Raw genomic sequence first — 25,526 nt, forward strand, 5'->3', positions numbered from 1 at the left:
GTGGCTCAGTGGTTAGCACTGTACTATATAGGGCAGCACGGTGGCTCAGTGGTTAGCACTGTATTATAGAAAGAGCAGCATGTTAGCTCAGTGGTTAGCACTGTACTACAGATTGGGCAGCATGGTGGCTCAGTGGTTAGCACTCTACTATATATATATATATATATATATATATATATATATATATATATATAGGGCAGCACGGTGGCTCACTGGTTAGCACTGTACTATATAGGGCAGCACGGTGGCTCAGTGGTTAACACTGTATTATAGATAGGACAGCATGGTGGCTCAGTGGTTAGCACTGTACTATACATAGAGCAGCACGGTGGCTCAATTATTAGCACTTTACTATACATAGGGCAGCATGACGACTCAGTGCTTAGCATTGCGCTATTGTGACATGCAGAAGTAGTGCTTTTGCAGAGTGTGACATGCAGAAGTAGTGCTGGTGCTTTAAAAGCATCCAGCAACTAGAGAGGTTAACACAGTCACAGGAGAAGGGGAGTGTTTTAGCAGAGCCCCAGGGGGATTGTGGGGAAGTTGTTTACTGTCTGGCTGGAGCCGAAGAGAAAGGTGGTGTGTGTGTTCTGCATCTCACAGAAGCTCCCCTGCAAGTGAAAAGGATTCAAGTCAGGAGTGAAGCTAAGCACCGGTCAGGTAGAGTTCCTGAACTAGCAGTGCAGAGTATTGTCAGGCAGAAAGATAAGGACTGGAAGAAATGGTGTCTCCCTCAGCAAGCCCCCCCCCTCCTCCATCTCACTGTGCTGTAAAGAATGCTGTGTTCATTAATGTGCCTTTGCATTAGAGCTGTGCTGTCCTGTACTACTGGGAAGACTGTGAACTGCTGTGCTGCTAAGGAAACTGTACTGTTTGTCACTGGAGCCTGTTGCTCATAAGACTTAACTTGCACTCGCTGTGCGGCTTCTTATTAAATGCTACTGTTGTACCGTTTATGAGGACTCTTGTCAAGTGTGTCTGGTCAGCAAGTGAAACAACCTACGTGTCTGTGCCTGAGGGTCAGTACCCCTGTGTGCCTGAGAGAAGCTGCAGCACATGGTCTATGGTCACCCTGAGTAATGGTTCCCCCAGGATTCCAAAGAATTCATGTAACCTGTCTCGCCCCTATCTGAACCTAGTGGCGTGCGTGTAACATTGGTGGCCCATATGGGAAATTCTGAGCGGGAATTAGCGTGTAGAGGAAGAAGAGGAAAAGTGTCTAGAAAAACACAGCAGCACAGCACCTCAACTCAACTCAGCTACACCAGTTAAAGGGGACCAGCCCTAAGAAAAACTCACTAGCAGCAATGGATGTGGAAATACAAATGGACAGAATTAGTGAGCTGCTTCAGTCAACCTGTGAAGAATTGAGAACAGTAGCAGAACATGTAAAGATGTCAGAAGAACAGATTTCTAAAGCACGCACCCGCAGGCAACTGTTAGCTGCCATTAATGCAAAAATGGATGAGCTGGGGGAGAAAGAAGCTGAAGATGTCATGGGGACGTTCCTCCAGGAAATAACACAGTTTCTAGCCAGGTTGAAGTTGGAGGATGGAGGGGCAACACCAATTACCAAAAGCGGGAATCTCCATCCACAGACTGGACTACAGGAATTGAAAGAACAATTCAAAACCCTAACAACAGCCCTGCAGGAATCGACCAAAGCCTCTGAACGGGTGATAGACTCAGACAAGACCTTTAACCTGCTCGGGTTAGATAAATCAGGGAGACAGTCCTCTCTAACACCACAAATCACCATAAGGAAAGAATTCAAGATCCTGGGACAGATTAGAGAGTGTGAACAGAAGGAGATACTGTCTTATATGAACTTGTTGCACCAGATGGATGCAGGCTTGCAGAAAGGCTACCACCAGATGAGATCGTTGAGGGGGTGGTGAAAGCGATCAGCCCAGGACTGAACCTCCGTAATATGCTAGAAATGAAGAGTCAGTTGACCTTGCCACAGCTGAAGATGATTTTAAAAGGCACTATAAAGAAGAGAGTACTTCAGAATTGTTCCACCGACTCATTAACCTCTCACAGAAAAATAATGAATCACCCCAAAGTTTCTTGTTCAGAGCAATTGAACTGAAGAATAGACTGTTATTTGCATCCAGAGATGTAGAAGCGGAGGAGAAGTTTGATGCTGGACTAGTCCAGAAGAAGTTCTTAAGATCATTGGGAATGGGATTAGTCAGCAAAGATATCAAGTTGCTGCTGAAACAGTACCTAGAAGATCCTGGCATTCTGGATGAAGTCCTAATTGAAAAAATAAATGAGGCCGCTAGTTTGGAATCAGAGAGCGAACAGAAGTTAAAGAAAGGCTCTGCTCCTAAAATCACCAAAATGAGTCAGCTGAAGTTGGAGACCCCCGGTGGCCAGTCCGAAGATCATCATAGAGACCATCCAGTGCCATCACCGAGAGTGAACCTTAAATCACCAACAAAAGAGAGGACCGCCAGCGCTGACTGGGAGGAAGTAATAGGAGAACTGCGAGCCGAGTTGATTAAGGTGAAAAAGTTCGTTCCAGGCCACAACCTGTATCCCTCAGACCCAGGAGTGGGTTCCAGAACAGAAGATACCCGGCTTGTGAAGCGTGCCGTTCATCAAATCAGAGTACGGTGTGTGTCCACTGTCTAAGATGTGGTGAGGAAGGACATTATACCGAGGAATGACAATGGTCACGGTCGTTTGGGTTAAAAGACAGGAGGTTGCCAGTGCGGGGTGACTGGTAACCACGACATGGAGGAGGCCCCAGAAGCAAATCCAAATCTCACCAAACCCCAGAACGGCGCATGAGGTAAAACGGCTGCGTCACTACTATCCCCAAGTGTGTTCCAGTCTACAACAGCTGCAAGAAAGACAGGGGCATCAGTTACTTAATGCCCAGTGCGGAGGTGAAACGATGTACTCCTGGGAGGAGGATTCCTCGGTCAGTAAAGATAGCCTCATCAGCCTAATCGGTGAAAGGTGCTTTATACAGTGCCAGCTGGATGGACTCCTGGTAAAAGCACTGTGGGACACAGGAGCCCAAGCAAGTCTTTTAAATAAAGAATGGAGAAGGCGCTACCTGCCACATACCTGCCTTCGGTCGCTAAAAGAACTCTTAGGACCAGTGTAACTCCACGGCAAAGCCGTCAACCAGACCGGAATCCCTTTCATAGGCTGGGTGGAAGTGAGTTTCCAACTCAGGGCCACGAAGAACAGCAGCACCATTGAGCTTTTGGTACCTTTTATCGTGACCAGTGATCAGAACATGGCAGAGGATCCTATCCTGGGTTATAATGTAATCATTGAGGTCATCACGAAACACAAGTCAGGGACGCTGGTGGTGGATGCAATTGCCACATCGCTTGCCATACCCAATGCCGTGGCGGAAAATGTGATTCATAGAGTAAAGAAAGCACATAATACAATGGACCAAAAAGAAGTCAAGGTAGGCTGGCGCCCAACCATCATCCCTGCAAACCTAATGATGGGGGTTAGGTGTGGAGTACGGGTAGAACCGGGCAGAAAAGTCCAGAAAAGACTGTTCATGCCAAAAGACTCCTCAGAACTTCCGGAAGGCCTAGTTCTAGGTGACACTGTGCTTACGATTCCTACTGGTGGGTTTGCTCAAGTGACAGTACCGGTGATGAATACTACAAAACACGAAATTAGACTGGATCCAAAGACTGTGTTAGGTCACATCGAAACTGTTAACACGTTATATCCAGCCAGTGTGAGACCTGCCCAGGGGTCTACCGTGAATTCAGTCTCCCCACCAAGGAACAGGAGTTACCCAGGGGAAGAAATTGCACGACCCACCTCGGGGTCCTGGTATCCCCCAGTACCCATGGAACACTTATGTGCTGAAGATCTAGCGATAGCAAAACATGAGATGCTGAGAGAAGAGTGTCATTCCTTCTCTAAAGATGACTCTGATATAGGCTGTATCCCGTCGTTGCAGTTGAAAATCAATTTGAAAGACACGACCCCAGTAACCAGAAGTTACATTTCTGTGCCAAAACCATTACACCGTGAAGTGAAAGAATATTTACAAGATCTCATCAACAAAGGTTGGGTGCAAACGTCGAAGTCGTCTTATTCCTCTCCTATTGTCTGTGTTAGGAAGAAGGACGGTACGTTGAGACTCTGCTGCGATTACCGGGAACTAATCCGAAAGTCAGTACCTGATCGACACAAAATACCAAAGATCCAAGATATGTTGGATAGCCTATCAGGAAGCACCTTGTTCTCTGCCCTCGATCAGGGTAAGGCATACCATGAAGGGTTTGTTGAAGAGGCCAGTAGACCCTTGACAGCATTCATCACACCGTGGGGGTTATATGAGTGGATCCGCATACTGTTTGGGCTCAGTTCAGCTCCAGCAGCATTCCAGAGGAGCATGGAGACATATTTAGAAGGATTGAGGGACTATATCTGCCAGCCATACTTGGATGACAATGTGGTACACAGCAAAACCTTCCGGGAACATGTTGAACATATGAGGACCGTATTACAATGGTATCAACAACAATGGGTTACGTTGACCCCAAAGAAGTGTGAACTGTTCAAAAGACAAGTCCGATTTCTAGGGAAAATTGTGTCCAGAGAAGGATATACCATGGACGCAGCAGAAATCGCTCCGGTACTGGCCTTAAAAGACAAGCGGCCCTCTACAGTTGGGGAGTTGAGGCAGATATTAGGATTCCTCTCCTACTATCGTACTTACGTTCAGAACTTCTCCAGGATTAGAGAATATACCTCCTTTTGGGGGGGGGGGCGACAGAGACAGCAACACCCACGGAGAAAAATAATAACGCGGGTAGGACTTCGCTTAAAAGAAACAACGCCGTTTGGTCCCAACAGCCCATTCTCAGGACAGCAGACCACCAGGAGGTATTGGAAGAACTAGTAGACTATCTGGTAAAACCACCCATCTTGGGATATCTTGATTTCAAATTTACCATTTGTTCTTCATTGTGACGCTTCTCAAGTTGGACTGGGAGCTGCCCTGCATCAGCATCAAGATGGAAAAATCAGAGTCATCGGTTATGGTTCTATATTGTTGACAGACACCAAGAAGAATTACCATCTACATTCCGGAAAATTGGAGTTCCTGGCATTGAAATGGGCTATCTGTGAACGTTTTAGAGATTATCTCTACTACAGCAAAGAGTTTGAGGTATACACTGACAACAACTCTTTGACCTATGTCCTCACTACAGCCAAACTGAATGCAACGGGTCAGAGATGGGTCGCTGAACTAGCTGACTTCCTTTTCAGCATTAAGTACAGGCCAGGAAAATGCAATGCGGATGCTGACGGATTGTCAAGAATGCCAATAGAGCCTGAGGAGTTCATGCAAGAATGCTCGGAGGAAGTCAGTCTGGAAGCAATTGAGAGCACTACTCAAGCAGTACAATAATATCAAGAGGAAGACACACCATTGTGGTGTCCGTTGATGGTGGAAACCACCATGAAAGCGAGAGAACAAGATCACCCCCGGTCTATTCAACAACTACCAGAAGGGAAAATCTGTAGAGCACAATGGGAAGATCAGATAATTGGTAGAATACTACTTTATGTGGACCAAAATCGGTTTCCAAGTAAACGGGAGAGAGATAATGAGTCACCAGCAGCATCTGTTTTAACTAAAGAATGGACAAAGCCCTACCTCAGTGAAGACGGTATCCTGTATCGTAAAGGAGGACAAAACCGGCAGTTGGTACTACCCAGAGTATTCCATAGGCTGGTCTTCAAATAAATCCATGAAAACATGGGACACCTGGGAGTGGAAAGGACAGCTAACTTGATCTGTGAACGTTTCGTCTGGCCGTACATGCAAAGAGATATTGAGAGGTGTTTTACCAGGGAGTGTGGGTGTCTGAAAGATAAACATCCCAACACATCAACCCGGGCACGTATGGGCAACATCCAAACTATGTATCCGTTTGAGATGGTCTCAATAGACTTTCTACATCTCGAGATGTGCAAGAGTGGTTACGAATACATCTTGGTGGTGATGGGCCATTTTACTCGATTTGCTCAAGCATATGCCACCACCAATAAAGCGGGTTGAACAGAAGCAGAGAAGATCTTCAATGATTTTGCTTTGAGGTTTGTGTACCCTACGAGATTACACCACGACCAAGGAAGAGAATTTGAGAACCAGCTCTTTGCCAAGCTAGGAAAGTATTGTAGAATTCAGAGATCCCACACAACGCCTTATCACCCAGAGGGTAATGGACAAGTGGAACGTTTTAACCGGACATTATTTTCGATGTTGTGCACTTTAACAGCTGACGAGAAGAAAGACTGGAAGAGTTCTCTGTCAAAAGTGGTACATGCCTATAACTGTACAAAGAGCGATGCAACAGGTTACTCACCCTTTTTCCTATTGTATGGACGATCACCAAGACTGCCAATCGACATCATGCTCGATACTCCGGTGTCAGAGACTTACAGAGTGTATCCAGAGTACGTTCGGAAATGGAAGGAAAGGATGACAGAGGCATACAACGCAGTGTCCAAAGTGGTTACGCAAGGACAGAGCAAGAGTAAGGAGTACTATGATCGAAAATGTTATGGAGCAGAATTGGCACCGGGAAGCCGGGTGCTCGTCAAGAACGTACTTGAGAAAGGCGGTCCAGGAAAACTTCGTTCGTACTGGGAAGACAAGGTGTATGTGGTTGTAAGGAGGAAAGCTGATGACAGCCCAGTGTATGAAATCCGATTGGAAACGGGAGACAAGAAAACCAGAATAGTCCATGGGAATTTACTACTACCCTGGATTATCTCCCACCACAACAAGACTTCCCAGAAGTAGACCGACATCGTCCACGATCGACTAAGGGACCACCACAGACTGAAGTTCTGGAGATGGATAGTGAATAGTGATGAGCGAGCACTAAAATGCTCATGTACTCGTTGCTCGGGTCGAGCAAATTGGAATACTCAGGTGCTGGACCCGAGCAACGAGCCCAGTGTAAGTCTATGGGAAACTCGAGCATTTTTCAGGCGGCTCCCCCCGGCGGTCTGCAGAGGGCCTAAAAATTGCCCAAATCGATGGGAACAGTGCTCAAATGACATGGGGACAGCATGGGGAAGACCCCTGGAAGCATTTCTGACTCCCAGGTCACTGCTGTTAACAACGTTGTCAGAGTATTACGCCACTTTTACGGACTCACAATAAAACATACAAAAATGAAACCAAAATGGATTTTCCTGGGAAATATGTTAAGGACAGTGGCGTACCGCCAATGGCGGCAGACCACGCAACTGCTATGGGGCCCGTGAGCCGGGGGGGCCCATAGCACTCCAGGGGTGGACATTACGCCGCCGTTGCAGCTGCGTCGGGTCCCCACCATACAGCTGCACCAAGGGGCCCGCAAGATGCAGCTGCTCCCTGCACGCGGCGGTCAGTGAGCGATCCCTGCAGCTCCGCTGCTGTCAGGAGGAGAATAGCAGCAGAGCTGGAGGGTTCGTCCTCTGCTTCCTCCCTGACCCAGGCGCGCGCAGCTTGATGATGTCATCATGCAGCGTGCGCCTGGGTCAGGAAGAAAGCTCCTGGCAACCAGGAGGATGCTGCTGCAGGGGAGCGAGCTGAGGTAAGTTGTTGTTTTTTGGGTTTTTTTTTTTTACTGAAATGCTGGGGAGGGGAGGTGGGGGGAGAGCAATGGTGGGATGGTGGGGCTGGGGAGAGGAATGATGGGGCTGGTAAAAGCAATAATGGGGCTGATGGGACTGGGGAGAGAAATATTGGGACAGGGGAGAGGGCTGATGGGGCTGGGGAGAGCAATAATGGGGTTGATGGGGCTGGGGAGAGAAATAATGGGGTTGATGGGGTTGGGGAGAGGAATAATGGGGTTGATGGGGCTGGGGAGAGCAATAATGGGGCTGGGGAGAGGAGTGATGGGGCTTGGGATAGGAATAATGGGACTAATGGGGCTGGGAAGAGCAATAATGGGGCTCGGGAGAGGAATAATGGGGTTTATTGGGCTGAAGAGAGGAATAATGGGATAGTGGGGCTAGGGAGAGCAATGATGGGGCTGGGGAGAGGAATGATGGGGCTGGGGAGAGCAATGATGGGGATGATGGGGCTGGGGAGAGCAATGATGGGATGGTGGGGCTGGGTTGAGCAATAATGGGGCTGATGGGGCTGGGGAGGGGAATAATGGAGTTGATGGGGCTGGGGAGAGGAATGATGGGGCTGGGGAGAGCAATGATGGGGCTGGGGAGAGGAATGATGGGGCTGGGGAGAGCAATAATGGGGCTGATTGGGCTGGGAAGAGCAATAATAGGGCTGGGGAGAGGAATGATGGGGATGGGAAGAACAATAATGGGGCTGATAGGGCTGGGGAGAGCAATGATGGGGATGGTGGGGAAGGGGAGAGCAATGATGTGTTGCTGGGAGAGAGCAATGATGGGGGTGCTGGGAGCGAGCAATGATGGGGGTGCTGGGACAATCAATTGTGGGGGGCTGGGAGAGAGCAATTATGTGGGGCTGGGAGAGAGCAATGATGGAGGTGCTGGGACAGAGTAATGATGGGGGTGCTGAGAGGAAATGATAGAGGTGCAGGGAGAGCGCAATGATGGGGGTGCTGGGAGAGAGCAATGATGGGAGTGCTGGGAGAAGCAATGATGGAGGTGCTGGGACAGAGCAATGATGGGGGTGCTGGGACAGAGCAATGATGGGGGTGCTGGGACAGAGCAATGATGGGGGTGCTGGGACAGAGCAATGATGGGGGCTGGGAGAGAGCAATGATGGGGGTGGTGGGACAGAGCAATGATGCGGGTGCTGGGAGAGAGCAATGATGGGGGTGCTGGAAGAGAGCAACGATGAGAGTGCTGGGACAGAGCAATGACTGGGGGTGCTGGGACAGAGCAATGACGGGGGTGCTGGGAGAGAGCAATGATGGAGGTGGTGGGAGAGAGCAATGACGGGGGTGCTGAGAGAGAGCAATGATGGGGGTGCTGAGAGAGAGCAATGATGGGGGTGCTGGGAGAGAGCAATGACGGGGGTGCTGGGAGAGAGCAATGATGGGGATGCTGGGAGAGAGCAATGATGGGGGTGCTGAGAGAGAGCAATGATGGAGGTGGTGGGAGAGAGCAATGATGGGGGTGCTGGGAGAGAGCAATGACGGGGGTGCTGGGAGAGAGCAATTATGGGGGTTTCACTTTGCTTGTACTGTGAAGCCTTGTATGGTTTCCGTGTGCACATAGCCTTACAGTTAATTGGGGAGAGTCACAGAGACTGAATAATTTATATTATTGGCCGGTGCAGATTATAGTTAATGGGGGGCACAGTGCTGCTTATCACTTTATATTTTGATTACTAAGTGGCTAATAGTATATTAATGGGGGGGTACATATCTGTATTCGAGGACGCAGAGCGGGGGAGACACATGTATACATACAATATGTGACCTTGTTATTTTCTAGGCTGGAGATCATCGTGACAAGACGAGTCGTGGCTGGGAGATGTGGACATGAAGGTCTGACCAGATGGAGAAGAAGCAGCAGAAACCGACTCTGATCAGATGAGACGTCAGCGGTAAGTGCCTGGATGTAGATATTATTCTGTATCTGCGCTGTGTGACTTGGAGTGCTGTTATCTGTAAAATCCCTTAGGCCACATTCTCACATTTGTGTGAAATGTCCGTGTGCTGCCAAATCTTTTTATTGGATGGTCCACGGACTCGTAGAGTTTTATAGATCCATTCACACATCCATGAAAATCACGTATCTGAGAATGAGATCTAAGAGGGTCAGAGAATGTCCTGTTCTGATCCGATATTGAGGATTAGAATAGGACATGCTCAATGCAGGGCAGCACACCGACACTGCACACAGATGCAGGAATGTAGCCTTATTATGTATAGCACAGTCCCTTAGTATATAGTGTACTCACTTATTATGTATAGCGCCATCCTTAGTTATATAGTTTCCTCCCTTATTATGTACCATCCTCTCTAGCGACTCACAGTTGGGAGATCATACTGTGTTGGGGTCAGCATACTTTACCCTGGGAGTTGAGGTGGGGTACAGTAGGGTCATTATACTGTGCATGTGGAGGAATTCACCATGGGGGTTTCTTACTGTGTTTGGGGGTCCCTTTTATTGGCATCACACTTTATGGGGCAATGAAAGAGAGATCTAGGACGCCAGCAGGAGGAAAATTACTATGTAAAGGATGGAAAGTTGTGAGATCTGACCTTTGGTGACCCCGACAATTATAAAAAAAAAAATTTGGGGGGGGGGCCCAATTAGAGCTTCTGCTACGGGGCCCCATGATTCCTATGTACGCCCCTGGTTAAGGAACATTCTTTCCAGGGTAATGACTTGTATAGAAGGCAAAATAAATAACCAAAACCAAAAATACTCCTCTACACCTTGGGCTATGTTCACACGTTGCGTTTTTGATGCGTTTTTGCACTTTTGCATTGCTTTCAACCAAGACAAATGCATTCACCGGGAAATGTCATTTTAACATTATCTGGCCATGTGGTGTGTGACACATCATCAGACACATGCATACAGTGCTGAAAAGACATGGGAACAGCATGGGAAAGACCTCTGGAAGCATCTCTCACTTCCAGGTCACTGCCTAAAAGTGTGCCCATCATAAGTGATCCTTGGCGCATGCGAAGATGCCTCCCGCCATGCACCTGTCGTTGCAGACTTGCAACAATCACCATCCACGTCCTTGTCCCACTGCAGTGTTCAGTTGTCCCTACCCCATTCCTTGGAATGCAAGCGCAAGTATGCAGCCAGCCACCCACCCACCCACAGGCTGCAATACTATACTGTCAATTTTTTGACACCTGCTTGCATTTGAAATGTGGCCTTTTAGGCTCGTGGAGGCGGAAGCTTTAAACAACCTCATGCCGGCGGCGACCGGGTGTCCATACTCGGTCCCCAGCGCCACTATATTTCCCGGTTTCGCCTCTGCCTTCCACAAGCACGGGTCCCACAACATTACCCGTGTCCTCCCCAGTGCACTTACTGGGAAGGACCGCCTAACCACAAACACGTGGACAGGTGAATGTGGCCAGGGACGGTACGGAGCCAGTCCACAACTTTTTTTGCTGACAGTTGTATTTAGCTCGGTGAAAGGACTGGCATAGAGGGAAACCGTATCTACCCTGGGTGTCATTTCTCCCAGGAAGTCCTGTAAAGCTGCTTGCACTTAAAATGTGGCCTTTTAGGCTCGTGGAGGCGGAAGCTTTTCACAACCACATGCCTCATGCCTCATGTCCATACTCGGTCCCCAGCCGTCACTATTTCTCCCCGTGTTGTCGCAGTCTTCTACAAGCGCGGGTCCCTGAACATTACTGCTGGTACTTTTCTGTGGGAATTTGCTTGCCTAATACCAGCCTGGAATATTTCCTGTAAACTATGGTACAACGCCATGGTATTAGCACTGCCCCCAGTACCAATAGCGAAGCCAACCCCAATTTCCTTCTCAGGAATTTTATTTGGTAGACTGAGTGGCTGCCCAAATACATTAGTTTCTCACAAAGGAGCTGAAGATAGAGTGGCAGTAGGTGCAAGTTTCTCCAGCCTGTTAGATATCAGAGGGTGAACGGCAGCACATGGGATCAGTGGTTAGCACTGAAGCCATGCAGCGCTGGGATCCTGGGCTCAAATCCCAGCAAGGACAACATCTGCAAGGACTTTGTATGTTCTCCCCGTGTTTGCGTTTGTTTCCACCTCAGTAAAAAAGTAGCCATAGAGTGTCCGGGAACCTTCCCACACACTTTTCTTAGCCAGTACTGCTTCTCGGCAGGGTTGGACGGTCCCACCAGAGAATTCTCTGGTGTGCCTTGGCTTCTTCCTCAGGAGAGTTCATGATAGCGCTAACTTTGCAGCTGCTATGGGGCTCTTGAGCGGGTGAGAAAGGTAGGCCCTCAGAATCAAATCCTCTGGTGGGCCCAATGTTTTTCAATCTGAAACAGCTTCTCAGTGGGAGTTGTATTTCACCACAGCCATATTCTTTAGCTCGGTGAAAGGACTGGCATAGAGGGAAACTGTATCTACTCCGGCTGTCATTTCTCCGTCACCAGGTTCCGCCCATTGTCACACACGACCATGCCTGGCTGTATGTTCAGCGGTGAGAGCCACAGATCAGGCGGCTGTGTTACAGCTTTCAACAACTCTGCAGCGCTGGGTGGTTTGTCAATTAAGCATGTTATCTTCAGCACAGCCTGTTGCCGCTTTGCCAAGGCAGTGCTGCAGTGCTGTCAGCTTGTGACTGATGTGGTCATTTCGGAGATGGAGGAGGTGCAGAAGCTGAACAATGTGATTACATTGAAGTTAAATTGGTGAAGCTGTTTTTTATACTAAAGAAACAATATTTTACAACCTTATCTGGCAATGTGGTGTATGACACATCAGCAGACACATCCTGTTTTATTTATGATGGAGGGACTCTGAAAGTCATAAAGCCTATTTTTATAGGGACATCAAACGGCCCTTACTATTCTTAAAAGGCCAGCAGTCGGCCCTAGCTATTGTTAGAGAGCCATCCGCCGGCTATGCTTTGTTGTTCCTATTATTAACAAGTGGGTCTCCTATACTGTTATTGCGCATCCAGTGACTGCAAGGGCTGCCAAAAATTTGGACGCAACCCAATACCCCTTTGAAGAGACATAGAGGAGGGTCTCAGTAAAAACAAATGTTCCCATTATAAAGGAGCGGGTCTCCTATAGTGGTAATGCCCATGCTGTGACTGCAAGGGCTGCCAAAATTTTGGAAAAACCCCACTGAGAATTTAAAGACACACAGAGCAGGGCCACAGTAACGAGTACGACATGTTCCCATTAGAAGGGAGAGGGTCTGCTATACAGTTATAGGGTATGCAGTGAGTCCAACGGCTGACCAATTTTAGGAAAAACCCCACTAAGAATTTAAAGACACACAGAGCAGGGCCACAGTAATGACAAATTCCCATTAGAAAGGAGAGAGTCTCCCATAGTGTTGGCCTATGCAGTGAATGCAAGGGCTGGCAAAAATTTGGAGGCACTTCAATGCCCCTTGGAAGAGACGTGGAGGAGGGCCTCATAAAAAAATGTTCCCATTAGAAAGGAGCGGGCCTCCTATACTTGTAATGCCCATGCACTAAGTGTATGGGCTGACAAACATTTGCCCCTGGGAGGTATACATGAACATACTGTATCAAAAAAATTTTTTATGGGCATCATAAACACCCTTTAAAAAATGATATGGGTGTTGCATCACGGACCACGGTCACCCTGGTGATATGGTGTTGGAGGATGAGGAGACGGAGGAGGACAAGAGCAAATAGCCAAAATCAGGAAGTGTATACCCATGTGTGGGTGTGAAGAGGTGCATGGGAATACACCTCCCAAGAAAAGACACTGGATTGGAGTTTATGTTACGCTGCTATCATTCGGTGGTGTTGAGAAGTTTGGCCCAATCCAGCCCTTGTTCATTTTTATAAGAGTCAGCCTGTCAGCATTTTCAGTTGACAGGCGGATGCGCTTATCCGTTATAATTCCACCAGCGTTACTAAAAACCCGCTCTGATAAAACGCTGGCAGCAGGGCAGGCCAGGACCTCCAAAGCATAGAGAGCCAGTTCATTCCACGTATCCAGCTTGGATACCCAATAATTATAAGGCAGAGCGGAATCACGGAGGACGTTGGTACGGTCGGCAAGGTACTCCCTCTTTCCAAACTTTGCACTCCTTGTGAGAGTACCCCGCGCCTCAGGGCCTGTGCGATGAGAGGGTCTGAGAAAACTCTCCCAGAACTTTGACAGTGTTCCCCTGCCTCTGCTGGATTGAAGTTGTGTCTCCCTCGCCTGTACTCCTTGGTTGTCCAACGAACTGTGACCTCTGCCGCCAGCGTTTTCAGATGAGAATTTTTTTAATAGTTCCGCAACAAGGGCCTTCTGGTACTGCCCCATTTTTGTAGACCTGTCCGCCTCAGGAATAAGAGATATAAAGTTCTCCTTGTAGCGTGGGTCTAGAAGTGTCACCAACCAGTAATGGCTGTCACCCAAAATTTTGAGAACGCGAGGATCATGGGAAAGGCAGCGTAACATAAACTCAGCCATGCGTGCCAGACTACTAACAGGCAAGACTTCCATGTCCTCACCAAGAGGATGACTGACCATGCTCTCCTCCTCCTCCTCTCTGTCCTCTGGCCATCCACGCTGAACAGACAGTATGACAGCTGTGCAGGTAGTATCGTCTATAGTGCATGAAACTAGCTCCTGTCCTTCCTCCTCCTCCTCTTCCTCATTGTCACCCAATCCACGTTGGGATGAGATGAGATGAGGCTTGGCTGTATGTAATCACCCTGTATGGTTCCTTGCTCCATCTCATCGTGCTCTGCCTGCAATGCATCCTCTTTGTTTGTGAGCAGAGAGCGTTTCAGAAGACAGAGAAGCGGGATGGTGACGCTAATTATGGCGTCTTCGCCGCTCACCATCTTGGTGGAGTCCTCAAAGTTTTGGAGGATGGTACATATGTCTGACATCCATGTCCACTCCTGAGGTGTTACGTGTGGAATCTGAATTGAATACCGATGGCCTTGTTGATGCTGGTACTCAACAACTGCCCTCTTCTGCTCACAAATCCTTCCCAACATCTGCAGTGTAGAGTTCCAATGCGTGGGGACATCACACACCAATCTGTGAGCCGGAAGCTGCAAATGCTGCTGAAGCATGGCAAGGGCTGAAGCTGTAGCTGACTTTTTAAATGGGCACACAGGCGGCGTACTCTAACAAACAGATCCAGCAGCTCCGGGTAGGATTTGAGAAACCGCTGAACCATGAGGTTAAGCACATGGGCCAGGCATGGTACGTGTGTGAGCTCGCCTCGCCTCAGAGCTGCCACCAGGTTCCAGCCATTGTCACACACGACCATGCCTGGCTGTAGGTTCAGCGGTGTGAGACACAGATCTGCCTGCTCTTTCAGTGCTGTCCACAACTCTTCATCATTGTGCGGTTTTTCACCTAAGCATATTAGCTTCAGCACAGCCTGTTGCCGCTTGGCCGAGGCAGTGCTGCAGTGCTTCCAGCTTGTGACTGATGTGGTCATTTCGGAGATGGAGGCTGAAGAGGAGGAGGAGGCTGAGGAGGATGAGGTGCAGAAGCTGTAGACCGTGGGGACAACCCTGATTGACCTAGGGCCCGCAATCGTTGGCGTCGGGAGGACGTGTTCCATCCCAAGGTCCGACTGGGTCCCGGCTTCCACTATGTTAACCCAGTGTGCCGACAGTGAGATTTACCGTCCCTGCCCACAGGCACTTGTCCACGTGTCCGTGGTTAGGTGGACTTTACCGGTAACTGCGTTGTTGAGAGCACGGCTAATGTTTTGGGACACGTGCTTGTGTAATGCGGTGACGGCACACCGGAATAAATAGTGGCGGCTGGGGACCAAGTACCAAGGGACGGCTGCCGCCATCAGGTTGCGGAATGCTTCCGTCTCCACAAGCCTAAAAGGCAACATTTCGAGTGCAAGCAGTTGTGAAATGTGAGAATTTAGTAGTGTGGCCTGTGGGGCATTGGCTGCATATTTGCACTCGCATTCCAAGGACTGGGGTATGGACAACTGAACGCTGCGCTGGGACAAGGACATGGACATGCTTCCTGATGCTGCTACTTGAGAGTGTGCAACGACAGGTGCAGGGCAGGAGGCATCTTCGCATGCACCATGGACAGGGGATTGGCTTGCATGCACAACAGCGGAAGAAGCAATGGTGCCACCCGCAGACACTGTTCCTGGACCCTGGGGTTCGGCCCACAAAGTCAGGTGCTTTGCTGCCATGTGCCTGATCATGCTGGTGGTGGTCAGGCTGGTCGTTTTGCCACCCCTGCTGATAATGGCCTGGCAGGTGGTGCAAATGGCCTTTAAAAAACAACCAGACTCGGGAAGACCTAACCGTTGTACTGGCAACTTCCTTCGTGTTGGTGTTACGGGGAACGGTTACCTGCCTTCTGCCTGCGGCCACCACACTGCTTCTTCCTGCCTGTTGGGGTGCTCTGCCTCCCTCCCCCTGTGTGCTGCTGGCCTCGCTCTGCATGTCCTCCTGCCAGGTTCGGTCAGTTACTATATCGTCCACCACCTCATCTTCCACTTCCGCACCCTGGGTCCTCCTCCTGACTTTCTGGCAATTGTGTCTCATCACCGTCTACCACTTGTGACACTTTCCCACCGTCGCCTTCGTGTGACCGTGGCTGCTCAAATATTTGGGCATCGCTACATGTGATCTCCTCTTGCCCCGCTTCAACTGTACTGGGCGAGAGGCCCGGATCTATAAATGGAAAAGTGAACAGCTCTTCAGAGTGTCCAAGTGTGGGATCAGTTGTCTCCGGGCACTCGGCATGGTGGGAGGAAGGAGGATCAGGGTGAGGAATATGCGGTCCAGACTCACGGCTACTGAGACTTGACCGTGTAGAAGACAGGGTGGTGGTGGTGGCTAAGTGACTGGAAGCATTATCCGCTATCCAACCAACAACCTTTTGACACTGCTCTGGGTTCAATAGTGGTGTGCTACGGTCCCTAGAAATTGGGACAAGAAGGTCAGGCGAGAAGATGCGGGTGTTTGTTATGGCACAATTTCGGCTTGCCCACGGCCTTGTCCTCGGCATCTGCATGCACCATCACCATCACGTCCAGTTCCCCGTCCCTTGCCACGTGCCTTGCCCATTTTAAATGGAGGACAGTATCTTCCACGCTCACTACAAATGACTGAGTTTGGAGCGAACTTATATGTGATCCGTGTGACGGAGAAAACAGAGTTTTAAATACCTGGCCTGTAGGTAAGTAGTGTGAACAGCAAACTGCTGTGAATTGCTTCACTGACACACTGAAATTTTTTTTTAATGGAGGCCAGAAATGGCAGTATTTTCTGAAAACATATATGTGATCCGTGTGACGGAGAAAACAGAGTTTTAAATAGCTGGATTTCTAGCGCTGTAATATGGAAATGACCTGGCTGTATTCTGCAGTGCCAACAAGCAAAAATACTCACCGAGCTTGTCGAGCACCATGATGCTCGGGCGAGCACCGAGTAGTGGCGAGCGCATTCGCTCATCACTAATAGTGACCTTGAAAGTTTCGATAAAGAAGAGCACACCATCCTATTTCACGGGCCGGCAAGGAGAGGGATGTACCATCCTCAGGAGAGTGAACTAAGTCCCGAGGCTCCAGAGTTTGTACCAAGGAGTACAGATGAAGTCAAATTCAGATCTGATGATCGAACACCAGTCACTGGAGAGACCAATCGACACTCAGGAGGAGCGGAAATACCAGACCGTGCAGAAACAAGTGACTCAGGAGAAGTACAGGAACTTACAGAGGCAGCTCCAAGAGCATCTGAGGAAGCACGGGAAATGAGTGATGTGGAAGAAACTTCTGTGACTGAAGAACCCGTGGGCTCTAAGGAACAACCCACCAGGAGGATGTCGATTCGAGAAGTAAGGAGGCCTGTGATGGTGACGTATGAGACACTTGGTGAGCAGAGTCAAGTGCCAAGGAATGTCGACTGGAAACAAGTATCTCCGCCTTCGGACCAGGTAAGTCCACTTGAGTGATATTCACCACCGAGAGGCAGTATGGAAGATGTTTCCTACTGGAAAGTCTTGTTTTCATGCTTTGATTTTCCTTAAAAGACTTTGAAGAAACAAAGAACTGTTAAAGCATAGAGTGAGAGAGAGCTGGTTGAAGACGTACGAAAAGCTCCAGCTGAAGAGATGCTGATTGTTTTAATTGTGCTGTTTATTTCTTACAGGCATCCTGCAAGAAAAAGGTCATAAGATTAGGTTGTTATCAATGTTTATGAACGTTATAACAATTTCACAATGCCAATTTGTCTAAAAAGTTATCCATTTTTCACCACTGTCTCAGAATTGGTCAGATTGACCAATTAAGACAAATGTCGAGGACGACATTCAAAAACAAGGGAAGAGTGTGACATGCAGAAGTAGTGCTGTTGCAGAGTGTGACATGCAGAAGTAGCGCTGGTGTTTTAAAAGCATCCAGCAACTAGAGAGGTTAACACAGTCACAGGAGAAGGGGAGTGTTGTAGCAGAGCCCCAGGGTGATTGTGGGGAAGTTGTCGGCTGGAGCCGAAGAGAAAGGTGGTGTGTGTGTTCTGTATCTCACAGAAGCGCCCCTGCAAGTGAAAAGGATTCAAGTCAGGAGTGAAGCTAAGCACAGGTCAGGTAGAGTTCCTGAACTAACAGTGCAGAGTATTGTCAGGCATAAAGATAAGGACTGGAAGAAATGGTGTCACAGGGATCATCTCCCTCAGCAAACCCTTCCCCCTCCTCCATCTCACTGTGCTGTAAAGAATGCTGTGTTCATTAATGTGCCTTTGCATTAGAACTGTGCTGTCCTGTACTACTGGGAAGACTGTGAACTGCTGTGCTGCTAAGGAAACTGTACTGTTTGTCACTGGAGCCTGTTGCTCATAAGACTTAACTTGCACTGGCTGTGCGGCTTCTTATTAAATGCTACTGTTCTACCGTTTATGAGGACTCTTGCCAAGTGTGTCTGGTCAGCAAGTGAAACAACCTACGTGTCTGTGCCTGAGGGTCAATACCCCTGTGTGCCTGAGAGATGTAATGAGGAGGGGTGTTGACTAATGACATCAACACCCTATATAAGGTGTGCTTAATTATTAGGCAACTTCCTTTCCTTTGGCAAAATGGGTCAGAAGAGAGATTTGACGGGCTCTGAAAAGTCCAAAATGTGTGAGATGTCTTGCAGAGGGATGCAGCAGTCTTGAAATTTCCAAACTTTTGAAGCGTGATCACCAAACAATCAAGCGTTTCATGGCAAATAGCCAACAGGGTCGCAAGAAGCGTGTTGGCCCAAAAAGGCGCAAAATAACTGCCCATGAATTGAGGAAAATCAAGCATGAAGCTGCCAAGATGCCATTCGCCACCAGTTTTGCCATATTTCAGAGCTGCAACGTTACTGGAGTATCAAAAAGCACAAGGTGTGCGATACTCAGGGACATGGCCAAGGTAAGGAAGGCTGAAAAACCACCACCTATGAACAAGAAACATAAGATAAAACGTCAAGAATGGGTCAAGAAATATCTTAAGACTGATTTTTCAAAGGTTTTATGGACTGATGAAATGAGAGTGACTCTTGATGGGCCAGATGGATGGGCCAGAGGCTGGATCAGTAAAGGGCAGAGAGCTCCACTCCGACTCAGACGCCAGCAAGGTGGAGGTGGGGTACTGGTATGGGCTGGTATCATCAAAGGTGAACTTGTGGGACCTTTTCGGGTTGAGGATGGAGTGAAGCTCAACTCCCAGACCTACTGCCAGTTTCTGGAAGACAACTTCTTCAAGCAGTGGTACAGGAAGAAGTCGGTATCGTTCAAGAAAAACATGATTTTCATGCAGGACAATGCTCCATCACATGCATCCAACTACACCACAGCGTGGCTGGCCAGTAAAGGTCTAAAAGAAGAAAAAATAATGACATGGCCCCCTTGTTCACCTGATCTGAACCCCATAGAGAACCTGTGGTCCATCATAAAATGTGAGATCTACAGGGAGGGAAAACAGTACACCTCTGGGAGCAGTGTCTGGGAGGCTGTAGTGAGATCTACAGGGAGGGAAAACAGTACACCTCTCGGAACAGTGTCTGGGAGGCTGTGGTGGCTGCTGCACACAATATTGATGGAAAACAGATCAAGCAACTGACAGAATCTATGGATGGAGGCTGCTGAGTGTCATCATAAAGAAAGGGGGCTATAGTGATCACTAATTTTTTGGGTTTTGCATGTCAGAAATGTTTATTTCTAAATTTTGTGCACGGATATTGGTTTACCTGGTGAAAATAAACAAGTGAGATGGGATTATATTTGTTTTTTATTAAGTTGCCTAATAATTCGGGACAGTAATAGTTACCTGCACAAACAGATATCCTCCTAAGATAGCCAAATCTAAAAAAAAAAACACTCCAACTTCCAAAAATATTAAGCTTGGATATTTATGAGTCTTTTGGGTTGATTGAGAACATAGTTGTTGATCAATAATAAAAATAATCCTCTAAAATACAACTTGCCTAATAATTCTGCACACAGTGTATATAGAGTAGCACGGTGGCTCAGTGGTTAGCACTGTATTACAGATAGGGCAGCATAGTGGCCCAGTGGTTAGCACTGTGCTATATATATATATAGGGCAGCATAGTGGCTCAGTGGTTAGCACTATTGCTTTGTAGCACTGGAGTCCTGAGTTCAAATCCCAAGAAGAACCCCATCTGCAAGGAGTTTGTATGTTCTCTCCTATTAACATGGGTTTCCTCCCAAAGACATACTGATAGGGAATTTATACTGTGTAGATAATGATAATGTCTATAAACCGCTGCAGTATTGTTGGCACTATATAAAGGAGCAAAATGAATATTCTCTATAGTTACTTTGTATCTTGTATTGTTTTGGGGTTCAGCTTTCTGATATCTGTAGTTACTTTGTATATCTCATCACTTTAGTACAGGAGTTCATGTGTTCCCTTATCTGTAGTCATTGTCTATCGTATAGTATTGGGGTTCACATGTTTACTGTTAGTTTCTTTGTATCTGTCGTATCATTTTAGTATTAGGGAATGTGCACACAGTCAGGAGCCGTGTTATGCAGCGTTAAACCCGCAGCGCCGAATGTGACAGCAGTGGATGGATTTGTAGAAATCCCATGTCCTCTATGCGTCTGCAGATCACCCGCAGAAACTGACATGCGGCGCATCTTTCCAGACCGCAGCGTGTCAATTTCTCCCGCAGGTCCGAATGCCGGCTTTCCCCGTAGACCTAACCTCTATGAGGATAGTCCGCAGGTGAAAAAAAAAATGGCGCCACTCATTTGCATAAAATGAGCAGAAGCCGCCGGCGGCGCCTATTCCACTGTGTTGGGGCTGCAGGCAGTGAGCACATACCCTTGGGGTTCACCTCCTTTTGGGCACATTGTGTAATTTTCTGGATGTAAGAACACCCATTGTGGATATCATGGAGACCCCATCACTTCCCTGAGTCTTACGGCACGTCCTTACATTACTTTGTATCCCCCCATAAATGATCTGAGTTTTATAGTGGCTCTGGAGCCCACAGCATGGTGCAATGATCAGATGTATATGTTGTGGTCGGTGAAGACTTATTATCATGATTGACACCGGATACTTCCATCGTCATGAATGCCACCAGGATCATCGGGGATCGGGGTAACAACTCTATAACTTTCAGAGTTTCCGCTCATGTGGATTTTCTTTACAATAATTGAATGATAAAACCTGAACAACGTTACATGAAGTTCCAGTGAGAAGTTTTCCACCCGACCACTAGAGGGAGTCAGTGAGTCCTTTAGTGGGAGGACAGTGACTTTCTCTGCTCCGGTGACCCCTGACCCCTACACCAGGGATTACAGTGACAGATTCAGGTGGAAACTTCCATGGCATTTTCCATGTGTAAAGTTATAAAAAAAAATGTAGAAAAATCCTCAGTGAGTCAGAACTGCACAAATAAACAGTTCATGATGTGCCAGACGGAACCACATCCTGCAGCCGCCGCAACGTCTCCGTGTTTTCACAAGTGTTTTTTGTCTTGAAGTGTAAACACAGCAAATATGTATCCGGAGAGCGCGAGCGCATACACGTGGCGTAGAGGAGACGCTGCGGCCACAGATCCTGCGGTGACATCCAATGTATCACTACTCCCATCATCCCTGACCCCGGAGATCACAATCTAATCTATCACCCAATGTATCACTACTCCCATCATCCCCGACCCGAGGAGCTCACAATCTAATCTATCACCCAATGTATCACTACTCCCATCATCCCTGACCCCGGAGCTCACAATCCAATCTATCACCCAATGTATCACTACTCCCATCATCCCTGACCCGAGGAGCTCACAATCCATTCTCCTAACACACAGTGTATCACTACTCCCATCATCCCTGACCCAAGGAGCTCACAATCCATTCTCCTATCACACAGTGTATCACTACTCCCATCATCCCTGACCCGAGGAGCTCACAATCCAATCTCCTATCACCCAATGTATCACTACTCCCATCATCCCTGACCCCGGAGCTCACAATCTAATCTATCACCCAATGTATCACTACTCCCATCATCCCCGACCCGAGGAGCTCACAATCCATTCTCCTATCACACAGTATATCAATACTCCCATCATCCCTGACCCGAGGAGCTCACAATCCAATCTCCTATATCCCAATGTATCACTACTCCCATCATCCCTGACCCGAGGAGCTCACAATCCATTCTCCTAACACACAGTGTATCACTACTCCCATCATCCCTGACCCAAGGAGCTCACAATCCATTCTCCTATCACACAGTGTATCACTACTCCCATCATCCCTGACCCGAGGAGCTCACAATCCAATCTCCTATCACCCAATGTATCACTACTCCCATCATCCCTGACCCCGGAGCTCACAATCTAATCTATCACCCAATGTATCACTACTCCCATCATCCCCGACCCGAGGAGCTCACAATCCATTCTCCTATCACACAGTATATCAATACTCCCATCATCCCTGACCCGAGGAGCTCACAATCCAATCTCCTATATCCCAATGTATCACTACTCCTATAATCCTCGACCCCGGAGCTCACAATCTAATCTCCTATCACACAGTGTATCACTACTCCCATCATCCCTGACCCCAGAGCTCACAATCCATTCTCCTATCACACAGTGTATCACTACTCCCATCATCCCTGACCCCAAAGCTCACAATCTAATCTCCTATCACCCAATGTATCACTACTCCCATCATCCCTGACCCCGGAGCTCACAATCTAATCTCCTATCACCCAATGTATCACTACTCCCATCATCCCCGTCCCGAGGAGCTCACAATCCATTCTCCTATCACCCAATGTATCACTACTCCCATCATCCCTGACCCGAGGAGCTCACAATCCATGCCCCTATCACACAGTGTATCACTACTCCCATCATCCCTGACCCGAGGAGCTCACAATCCTTGCCCCTATCACACAGTGTATTACTACTCCCATCATCCCTGACCCCGGAGCTCACAATCTAATCTGTCACCCAATGTATCACTACTCCTATAATCCCCGACCCGAGGAGCTCACAATCCATTCTCCTAACACACAGTGTATCACTACTCCCATCATCCCTGACCCAAGGAGCTCACAATCCATTCTCCTATCACACAGTGTATCACTACTCCCATCATCCCTGACCCGAGGAGCTCACAATCCATTCTCCTATCACACAGTGTATCACTACTCCCATCATCCCCGACCCGAGGAGCTCACAATCCATTCTCCTAACACACAGTGTATCACTACTCCCATCATCCCTGACCCCGGAGCTCACAATCCATTCTCCTATCACACAGTGTATCACTACTCCCATCATCCCTGACCCGAGGAGCTCACAATCCAATCTCCTATCACCCAATGTATCACTACTCACATCATCCCCGACCTCCGGAGCTCACGCTCTAGTTATCACACCTGACATCACCCCCAACCCTGGGAGCTCACAATCTAATCTCCTGTCACTACTCCCGTCATCCCTGACATCTCGGTCTCCCTCATAGCTATGCCTCAGCCTGTACTTCTCTCTTGGAGGTGGTCTCTCTGCTCTCCCCGAGTCCTGCAGTCATCCACCTGGGCCATTTATTTCAAATTAATAGGATCTGACTGCAGTACCACACACGACCAGTAGATAAGGGGGCGCTAGTTTTGGAAGAAAGCAGTCATATCCCACCAAGGACAACATCTGCAAGGAATGTGTATGTTCTCGTGGGTTTCCTCCAGGTTTTCCGGTTTCCTCCCACACTCCAAGGACATACTGATAGGGAATCTAGATTGTGAGCCCCAATGGGGACAGCGATGATAATGTCTGTAAAGTGCTGAGGAATTAATGGCGCTATATAAGTGAGTAAAATAAATAAATATTTCTCTAGTCCTGGATACCCTAAGGTTCACGTCCAAACATTTTGCATCTAAAAGCCCAATGAATTGAATTGTCCATGGAGGCAGAGTTTTAACTGTTTGTTTATCCGCTACCACCGGAACCTGCTCATATAATCACTGAAAAGTGACCTGACAAATCCATGTGTGGCAGCGGCTGCGGCCTCGTCTGTTGGGGTCTTACACTGAGGCCTCGTCCTTTGGGGGTCTCTCGCTGAGGTCTCGTCTGTTGGGGTCTCACGCTGCAGCCTCGTCGATGTGTGCTCACAAAAAATCCTCTGTGCTGCTGGGGTTCTGCTCTTCTCTCTGTATGTAACTCAGTCTGAGAGATCCCACAGGATCAAACACTCCTTACCTTAAATACTCAGTCACTCCCCAGCACTACAATGTACCTTGTAGGCAGAACAATATTGTTGGCACCCTCCTTTGGTTGTACACCCTTTGGAATAAATAACTGCAAACATCTTTGAACCTCCACCATATCTGACTGTAGGTAATGTGTTCTTTTCTTTGTAACAAAGAAAATGACGGCACTTCCACTACAAAAACTAGGTGTGAACAGGTGCTTACTAAGAGCAGCTACCTCCATATATAATGAACAAATAAAGTAGCACACTGTAACACTGAGTATATAGATATGAAATATGAAATATGAATAGCATAACTGCTGTAAAAAATAGAAATAAATGAAAATTTTTTTGAAAATTTTTTTTAGCGCATGAAATATGAAGTATGGAAAATGAATAGCATTACTGCTGTAAATAAATGAGAAATCTTAGTGCATAAATTTGAAAAATTTTTCATTTATTTCTATTTTTTACAGCAGTTATGCTATTCATATTTCATATTTCATATCTATATACTCAGTGTTACAGTGTGCTACTTTATTTGTTCATTATATATGGAGGTAGCTGCTCTTAGTAAGCACCTGTTCACACCTAGTTTTTGTAGTGGAAGTGCCGTCATTTTCTTTGTTACTAGATTTAGCGTTGACTGAGCACTCCACCCCCACCCCCATGCCGCAGGTGGTTTTAAATGCATCAGGATCTGTCTTTCCCACACATAAGCAGACGGAGGTCTCTTAGAGAGGTATTCACATTGGTAGGTCCTGACATCGAGAAACGCCTTACCGCGGCTGTCAGGTACACATGAATTGGCCAATTTATGCGCTAAGATTTCTCATTTATTTACAGCAGTAATGCTATTCATTTTCCATACTTCATATTTCATGCGCTAAAAAAAATTTTCAAAAAAAATTGTTCATTTATTTCTATTTTTTACAGCAGTTATGTTATTCATATTTCATATTTCATATCTATATACTCAGTGTTACAGTGTGCTACTTTATTTGTTCATTCTTTTCTTTGTAGACCTCATTCCATTTTCGGTAAACAGTAGAATGATGTGCTTTACCAAAAAGCTCTATCTTGGTCTCATCTATCCACAAGACGCTTTCCCAAAAGGATTTTGGCTACTCATGTACATTTTGGCAAACTGCAGTCTAGCTTTTTAATGTCTGTGTCAGCAGTGGGGTCGTCCTGGGTCTCCTGCCATAGCGTTTCATTTCATTCA

Source organism: Phyllobates terribilis, unplaced genomic scaffold (assembly GCF_046119375.1).
Source record: "Phyllobates terribilis strain yellow unplaced genomic scaffold, ASM4611937v1 Scaffold_7__3_contigs__length_470593459, whole genome shotgun sequence".
NCBI lineage: Eukaryota > Metazoa > Chordata > Amphibia > Anura > Dendrobatidae > Phyllobates > Phyllobates terribilis.